Below are 9761 nucleotides of genomic sequence, written 5' to 3' on the forward strand. Positions count from 1 at the left end.
ATTAAAAAAACAAAAACTTAATTTAAAGTGTAGAATAATTTACTAGTTGTGTAGGATAAATTACGAGTTGTGTAGGATATATTTCGAGGTGTGTAGGATAAATTTTGACTGTGTAAGATAAAATTCTATAATGTGTAGGGTATATGTAGGAAAATTTTGATATGTGTAGTTTTATGTAGATTATATGTAGGATAATTAATGATTAGTTGACTAATTAATTTAAAGAGAGAAAAATTAATAATATGAGTTATAAATGAAATAGCATTTTACTAATATGCCATTTCTTCTTTTTCTTCTCACATTAAATTTCTTCTCAAATGAACCTACCTATATATATATATATATATATATATATATATATATATATATATATATATATATATATATATAATGTTAGTGCATTCATCTGTAGTCTTCGTCTTAATATCGAGTCTCGGGTTCGTTGCGGTTTGGAACAAATATTATGTCATCATCTTTGATGATGACATCACTATTGTGACATCATCATTGCATAGGCATATAAGACAAAAGTTATGAAGGTCCAATTAGAGTTGACCGTTTGCAATGTCCAATCGTTTGAAGGCTTCATTTGAAGAGGTTGACTTACATTTGAATGTTGACCGTTTGAATAAGCTTTCGTTTGAGTTGTAACCATTTGAATGATTTCAAACGATAGGTTGTGTACTATATATAGATCTCAAACGGTCATCATTTGTAACGATAGGGTCAGTTGATACCGAAGTGCTGCCGGTATTTCCTCTCACTGTAAACATTGTCAATTGAATATAAAAGAGGATTAAAGTGATTTTCTAGCTGTTTTCAAGTCCGTTTCTTAGTTTCCGCCTCTGAAACGTACGAGAGCTCTTCCGAACGACTCATTCAGGTCGAAACTGATCCTACAAGTGGTATCAGAGCTCAGGACGAGGAGTTCTTGCCATATTCAGCTTGAAAATCTGATTTTCTACACCTTCTTTCTTAAAATTGATACTTTTTACGGTTAAAATTGGCTCAAATTTTCACACTGTGTTCGGAACTGATATCTAAGAAAGCCTTAAAAGTTTCAGACTGAGATTCATATTAAAACTGACAGAAAATGGCAGTCCGTTTGAAATTGTTCGTGATTTGATGACGTCATTAAACCTTCCGTTTGAAATCGTCCAATCGTTTGAAGTATTGTTTGAAACAGTTGTCCTATCGTTTGAACTGGATTCTATCGTTTGAAATTGGTTTCTATCATTTGAAAGTTTCATACCGTTTGAAAAGCAATCACTATCGTTTGAAAAATACATGGTTGCCCGTTTGAAATTGACCATGTCTGTTTGAAGGTGACTGACAGTTTGAAAATAATAGGTTAACTGTTTGAAAATGGTTCAGTAATTCACATGTTTGTGCATTGAATTGTGTGAATCTTTAAAAGAATGATGTCGATTTGCATATGTTGTTGCCAGCCTTAGTGAATCATTAATCGAGGATGTCAGTCGGTCACATGTTATTTTTTGTTCAAGTGTTGCATGTGAATGATATTAACGGCCCAATCACTGTCAACCGATTCACTTATACATCGGCAACCCATGTGCATGTTTTGCTTAATTCATTTTAGTTGTCCAATGCATAGTTAAGGTCCAATAATATGAATATTGAGTGTCGGCCATGTTCAAAAGGGAAATTGTTTACTAATTTTGATTGAGGCCCAATCATTTGTCGAGTAAGTAGAACGTTGGTCCAATCAATGAGAGCATAAATCACCAGCCCATGTGTATTAATCAGTTTGCGGCCCAATAGATATTAAGGAGTGTCAGCGTTTTTTTTAAGTCAAAGTTGCATGTGAGTTGGTCTGTTTACATGTGATAATACTCAATTCATTATGTCAGCCCATTACATTGTATCGACCAATTAATTGTGTTGTTAGTCTATTGAAGTCAGTGGACAATGTGAAAAGAATTAAGAGAGTATCGGTTCAATATTATTTGTTTGAAAAACTGTTGTTGCCGACACAGTTTTCGAAAGTGTCTACAGTCCAAGTTTTGAAGATTCAAACAGTGTGGTCAGGTTGTGTGAAGTGGGTATAGATATTCAAGGTCGTTTGAAAGGGTCTAGTCCACTTGAACTTTGAACCAGGTCATTTGAAAGGGAATTCAGTTTGCATGAAATAGGGTCAGATCTTTTGAAAAGATCACTTGATTTTGGTTCAGATCGTTTGAAACTGAATTTGTTCATATGAATTGAAAGTCTCCAGGTCGATTGATTTTGGTCCGGGTCATAGTAGTCTACACAATCTGTCAAACTTCAGTCTACACAGAATTTTCATCAGTTCGAGTGTTCCAGTTCGCATAGAGTATCAGTTTGTTTCAGTTGCTTTGATAAGTGTTTTAAACTGATTGTGTTTTGTTTGTTTGTGTACGTTAGGTAATTCGAGATTGTCAGGCAATTCGAAGATCATCAGGTGATACAACTGTGAAGCATGGATACTGAGTTTTACAACGCGTTTGCTACAACTCCTGCTAGTCCGTCTGACATTACAAAGACCATGACAATGGAGAATGAAACCGGAACGATGCAAAAACCTCCGAAACTGATGGGAATTGAAGATTATCACGGATGGAAGAAACGGTTTGAGAATTGGGTTCAGGCGAATCATCTAAAAGCTTGGGAGAGCATCGAAACTGAATATGAAAGACCAAAGAATTCAGCGGGTGTCGATAAAATTATTTCAGAATTCACGGAGCAAGAAAGAGAGAGTTACAAAGGAGAAAAGATGATGATCAATCTGTTACAACAAGCTGTTAAAGAAGATATATTTATGTTGCTTCAACACGATGAAAATGCTTATTCTATCTGGGAAGCTCTTAAGAAGAAGTTTGAGGGAAGTACGGAAATGCTACAAAGTAAAGCATCTTTACTAAAGAAGGAATTTGAGCTGTTTACGTGCATGCCTGGTGAAACAACGAAAACTCTTATTGAAAGATACTGTCATCTGGTTCGCACCATGTCACAGTTAAAGATTACAAAAAATGCAGCAGAATGGGTTGAAAAGCTTGCTGATGCGCTACCACAACAGGAATGGGGTACATATCTGATGATATTGAAAAATTCTGGACAGTTTAAAAAGTTATCTATTGCACAGTTTATAGAGAAGTTGGAGGCACAGGATCTGGAGCAGCAGAAAATTGCTAGAATGAACAGTTCTACTCATCAACAAGATATCAAATTATACTATAAAGGAAATGTTCAAACTGCTGAAGCCAGTCCAAAGATACAAACTGCATTTAGTGCTGGAAATCAATCTCCGCCTAGTAGTCAAGGATCAGTCAACACTAGTGGGTTCTCAACGGTAAATCCTCCAAGTGTTCAAAGTGTATCTGCTGGAAATGGGCATTCGATTCAGTGCAATGTAGCTTTACATCTTCAAAATGGTCAAAATTATTCTGAAGAAGTTGTAAAGCATCATATGGGATTACTGGTCACTGCATTGCAATCTTATGAAGGGTTGATTGCCGGAAAAATTGGTAATCCGATGCTCACGAAGGAAGATTATGACCAGATTGATGCAGAGGAGCTAGAATTGATGGATATCAAGTGGGCTTTGGCGAGCGTTTTGAGGAGAGTTGAAGAGTATAGATTGGTTACAGGGAGAACTGATTTCTTGGATGCAAATCTTTCTAGTCTTGGATTTGATAAATCTAAAGTTGTTTGTTTTCGTTGTAGAGAGAAAGGTCACTTTAAAAGAGAGTGCAAGAATCAGCAGCCAAGAGGAGAAAAGGAATCGTCTGGGAAAGATGATTATTATAGGAAGACCATTTATCAGCAAATCACTCATCAACCGCATCAACAAAAGGAACCTCAAACGGCACATGGAAGACTGATCGAGGATGCAAACAGGAAAGCTTATTATGGCATCATTGATCAAGATGATGAGAAAATGGCTGAAGGTTTTAGCTGGGACAAGTTTATTCCAGCTGATTCAAATGTTAAAGCGTTCATTGCACATATTACTCGAAAGCCAGAAATGCTGAAAGAATGGATGGAAGTGTTATCTGATGAAGAGAAGAGTGAAGATGAAGGATCTGTTTCTTCTGAAAACAGTTCATCAGAAACAAGTGATAGTGATGAAGAAATTGAATAGATTAATATTGGAAAAACTCACTTATCTTCTGATAGTTTTGAATTTTATTTTGCAGAAAAACTGAAGAAACTGAAAGAGAGGAAAGCTGCAAAGGAAATGAAAGAAGTCAAAGTGATTGAGAAGATTGTGGAAGTTGAAAAAAGAGTTGAAGTCGAGAAGATCGTTGAAGTCACAAAACCCTGTCTTACATGTTTAGAGTCTTGTAAACAATGTATAGAGAAAGACGAGAGGTTTAGTGAGTTAGAAAAGTTGAAAGAACAGTTGTTATTTGATGTAAAGAACTTGAAAAAGTCGTATGATGTATTGAACAGGCATGTGAATGGTCTGGAAAAGACTAACTCTGAAAGAGAGAAAGCTTTGAAGATGGTGAATGCTACAATGATGACAAAGCAGAAAGAGATCAACATGTACATAGAAGAATGTGCAAAGTGGAAGAAAGAGTTGGAGAATGAAGCAGCTGAGAATGAAAGAATCAGAAGATTGCTGCAAAGTTACAAAGGTTGTGACTACATAATCGATAGAATTTATCCAACAGTTGAAGGTTTTGAGGCACTTAAAGATGAACAGCCAAAGAAGAAAACGGATACTGGTAAGAAACAGGGTGTCTGTTATAATAAGTGTCCGCCTCCGATTTGGGAAGGGTACTCGCCTAGAAAACCTAACGAGGAAGAACTAAAACAGGCGGTCAATATTAAGTTAGAATCCGCGATAACTGATGTTTTACCAGACAATATTGACGTCACGTTCACAGCGTCCGACACAGATCATGAGTCCGAACTGATAAAACGAGTGGTCGATCAGGTGTTGGATAAGGATGAGGAGTCAGAGTCAAAGTCCGAGTCCGAAAGTTCGTGTCAGTCAGTTGGGAGTTCGAGTTCGTGTGATAAGAGTTCAAAATCGTCGGGAAAACGGGTTTACAGTAAAGAGTTTTTATTGTCAAAATCTAATTTGAATGACGAAACGTTTGAAGTTGCATATACTTTGAATGGTTCTGACAAATTATATTTTGATAAAGAGTTTCCAATAAGAGGTGTCAAAACTGATTTGATAAGAAAGGTTTTCAAACTAACAGAAATTAATATTTCTGAAATAAAAGATTTAAATCTTAATGGTAAACCTAAATTTTACACCTCAAGAGTTCAACAAAGGTTAAACAAGAAAAAAGGTTACAATTCTGGTTCTGGTTTTCAAAATAAACCAAACCAAAATCGTAGCTACCAAAAGAAAGGACTTGGTTTTACTACACTAGAGAACTATAAAAATGGAAAATTTTCTAAAACAAATACAAAATTTGTTTCAGGTACAAGCTCGGAAGAGGAAGCAAAAAGCTCATTCTGGAAACAAACAAATCAAGAATTTCTTGCCGAGAAGAAAAAGAATGGAGCTTATGTGAAGAAAGAAACAATAACCCGTTTCCGATGCAATGAAGCTGGTCACATTGCATGGAACTGTCCGAAAGCGACAAACACAAAACAGGGAGTTTCTGGAAAACTGAAAGAAGTTATTGTTGATAAAACCGAACCACCAACTGAACAATTTAAAGTTTTCAAAAATTCAACATTTGAAGTTGGTGAGCGTTCGAAGAGATTTTACAGGCGTAGTGTGAAACTTGACAACCAAAAATGGGTTGTTAAGAAATCTGAGGTAAAATCTGGTGATGAATCTGATTCCACAAAATCAGAGGAGCCACAGTTTGATGAGAGTGATGAAAACTCAGTTCCTTCAATGGATGACGAGAACTTTCCACCATTGAGGACTGAAAATTTTAAAAGAAAAGTTGGAAAGACTGAAATCTCAAATCAGGATTATTCTGAAAAGGATAATTTTGATGTTGAGAAAGCTTTTAATGGGAAAGTAAAGAAGATTTCGGAAAGATGGTCAATGGGAAGGTGAAAGGGGTAAAAGACTTTTACGCTACAAAGAAAGCAACTTACACCCCAACCAAGTCTGAATTGAAATCACCCAAGGCTGGTCAGGCTTGGGTGGACATTTTCTTCGATTGAAAAACCTGACTTTGCCGGAGATCCCAAGTTTGTAATCGTGGATCAGGAATCGGCATCATTCATGTGTTATGAGTTTGTATGAAAAATTCTTAAAATTGTTAAAAATTTACAGGTTAAAGGACTACGCCGGAGCCTCCAGGTTGGTAAGTGCGAAGCAGGAATCGGCATTCTGATTGGTAAAATGGTTTGTGTAGAAGTGACATACCTACAAGTGATATTGTTTGGTTATTTTTACAAGTGGTACAGGTTGCATGATTGCAAACAGTGAATCAAGGACATTAAGTTATACTTGATTTACTATATTTGATAAAATTGACAAGATGATGAATCATATCCCCGTACTTAAACAAGTGGTAAAAACAAAATCATTTTTCGGAAAAATCATTTTGATTAAAACAAACTTAGGTGTTTTGAAATCTCAATGAGAAAATGGTTTGTGAAAGGGGGAGTTCAGATTGTTTATGCCTAGAGAATGGCGAATTGATGCGATTTGATATCGGTTGTCATATTTCTGTACAGTTTGTTTTCAATTTTCTTTAATGTGTTTGCATTTTAGGGGGAGTAGAAAATTTCAGAAAATCGAAAAACATTAGAAAATTTGAAAAAGCCAAAAACATGATAAAATCAAAAATGAGTTTTGTTGTATAAAAGAGGAAATGATAGTACATCAGTGGACTATCACAACATGCTAAAGAATTGGAAAGTTTAAAAGTGATAAACAATCTTACTGAGGATGTGCCAGTAGATTTTTGCACATTTAGTAGATTGTGACGAGATATAAACTTAAATTTCAAACTTGCTTATTCTGTGGGTAACAACATCTTGGATATATAGGTAACCCCTGAAATCTTGTTTGAAAGGTCCCTTATTCTGAGATACTAGGTCTTTATGCTCAGTGATATCTGGGGTATTATCCCGGGACTTCTGCTGTATGGAAGTACTGACCTAGTCCCCGTATAATACTTTCTGCAAATGCTTGAAAAAGCGCCGCCCTCAGCAAATCGATGAAACAATAAAATTGATAGTCATTGCTGTTGTAAAAAAAGATCCTCTAAAGGGGACCCACCAAAAGTCGAGCCGTCATCTCTCTGCTGAACGGAAGTTCTGACCTGAGCTCTCACGGTTTCGCACCTAACCCCTTATAGATATCATCTGTGGTATACTCACCTGTAAGACTGAATATTAGGATCTGGATACGGGAGTATATTCAAGTAGTGGGACACACAGATAAGTTTAAGTTCTTAAAACATTAATATCGTATCTCGGATCAATTGAACTTTGTGTGAAAATTTAAGTGGACAAACATACTGACAATCTATGTGAATTGTTTAAAACTTAAAATGAAATGAAGCTTAACGGTGTTGGTGATTTGTCTCAAAACTGATATGATCCTCTTACACGAACTCACCAAAATATTGTTTGTAAATATTTCTTTACTGCATTTCATATTTCTTTCAGAAAATCCAAAAAGATTTTGTGTGTGTTTTAGCATAAACTTTTAAAAAATTCAAAAAGATTTTCGACAACTGGTATTGAAAAGCAGATTTTCAAAATTCCAAGTGCTAAACATGATGAGTAATATTTGAGGGGGAGTGTATGTTTGGAATTAAATGTTTTCATAATCTAACCTTTCAAGTGGTTCATCAATATCTGTGTTTGTTTTGAGGGAGAGTCTGAATTAGTGCGAGTGTTTATGTTTGAGATATATATGTGAGAGAAATTTACTTTGGGGTAGAGTTTTTGCAGGATAAGATGAAAAGTTGTTAGACGGAAAGCCAGACAACGATCCTAATGCTGATGATGCTGATGATCTGAAGAAATGCCAGCATATCGCAAGGGGGAGTCTGAAGACCTGCAAGAAAAGACTGAGAGTGAAGCCCAAAGACAGATCAAGACTGAAGATTGTGAAGACTCGACACTTAAGACTCGTCAACATCTGAGGGGGAGTCTGTTAGTGCATTCATCTGTAGTCTTCGTCTTAATATCGAGTCTCGGGTTCGTTGCGGTTTGGAACAAAGATTATGTCATCATCTTTGATGATGACATCACTATTGTGACATCATCATTGCATAGGCATATAAGACAAAAGTTATGAAGGTCCAATTAGAGTTGACCGTTTGCAATGTCCAATCGTTTGAAGGCTTCATTTGAAGAGGTTGACTTACATTTGAATGTTGACCGTTTGAATAAGCTTTCGTTTGAGTTGTAACCGTTTGAATAGTTGACCGTTTGAATGATTTCAAACGATAGGTTGTGTACTATATATAGATCTCAAACGGTCATCATTTGTAACGATAGGGTCAGTTGATACCGAAGTGCTGCCGGTATTTCCTCTCACTGTAAACATTGTCAATTGAATATAAAAGAGGATTAAAGTGATTTTCTAGCTGTTTTCAAGTCCGTTTCTTAGTTTCCGCCTCTGAAACGTACGAGAGCTCTTCCGAACGACTCATTCAGGTCGAAACCGATCCTACATATAACATATAGCTTTACCACATAAACACGTTCAACACATATTCCCATATGTATACGATTCCATACTGACACGTAACACAATATATACATAACGTGTATATCACATCCAAGTTCATCACCCGCTGGGATGCCAGTACACACACACACACATATTCCCATTAGAGACAACACTTACTTAGCCAAATAATCACTTTGGATCATCAACGTGATAATATACATGTACCAAACAACAATCATCCACAAAACGTCATTTTTCACATAAACTCACTAAAAGATTAACTAACTGTTTTCCGAAAGTTATATTCTTTCAATGAATACATTACGATACAAAATTATATCGTTTCTATTTAAAGATACTTGTAAATAAAAAATATATAATTTTTTGTAAAGACATCAGGAGTTGGATGTTTTTGTTAAAACTCGATTTTCGCATAAACAACATCTTTTATACTAAAATACTTATACGTTTTTTGAAACATGCGAATTATATAAAACACCATTTTTAGTAATGTAACTTCCCAAAAACATATTTGGTAATTAAACCAAATTAACTGGAGATGAGCGAGTAAAATACCATTAGTGACAAAAGTTAACCCAATAAGCATTAAATTTAAATGAATAAACCTAATGTTAAATAAAAGGTGAATATATGTTTTTATAAGATAAAGTTATAAAAGACCTGTGCTATTGGGACTTAATTTAAGTCGGGTTGTAACATCCCCGAACTTTAGATATTGAATTATTATGTCTGTTTGGTAATTAACATGAAGTAGGTAATTATGAATATTAATCTAGTTAAACATCCCTTTTTTAAGTGGAAACAAGAAGGTTATGGCCTACTAAATAACAAACCAAACCTTAAGGGCTAAAATGGAGTAAAAAGGAAAGTGGTAAATATAAAAAGGCAAAAAAAAAAAAATTAAAAAAATAATAAACACACAGATAGAGTGTGTTTGTGTGTGTGTGTGTCGTGTTTAGAGTGACAAAAAGGGAGAAAACCTCCCTAAATCTCAAATCAAGGATATTCAACAAACTGAAGATATAATTGAGGTGGTTTTCCTTGCATGATTGAGTATTTTGAATCATCTAGTTATTTCTAAACCTAAGGTATGTGATGATTTTGAGTATGATGAGTCTTTATGTTAAATGGGTTTTGTTGA

This window comes from Helianthus annuus, chromosome 15 (genome assembly GCF_002127325.2).
Source record: "Helianthus annuus cultivar XRQ/B chromosome 15, HanXRQr2.0-SUNRISE, whole genome shotgun sequence".
NCBI lineage: Eukaryota > Viridiplantae > Streptophyta > Magnoliopsida > Asterales > Asteraceae > Helianthus > Helianthus annuus.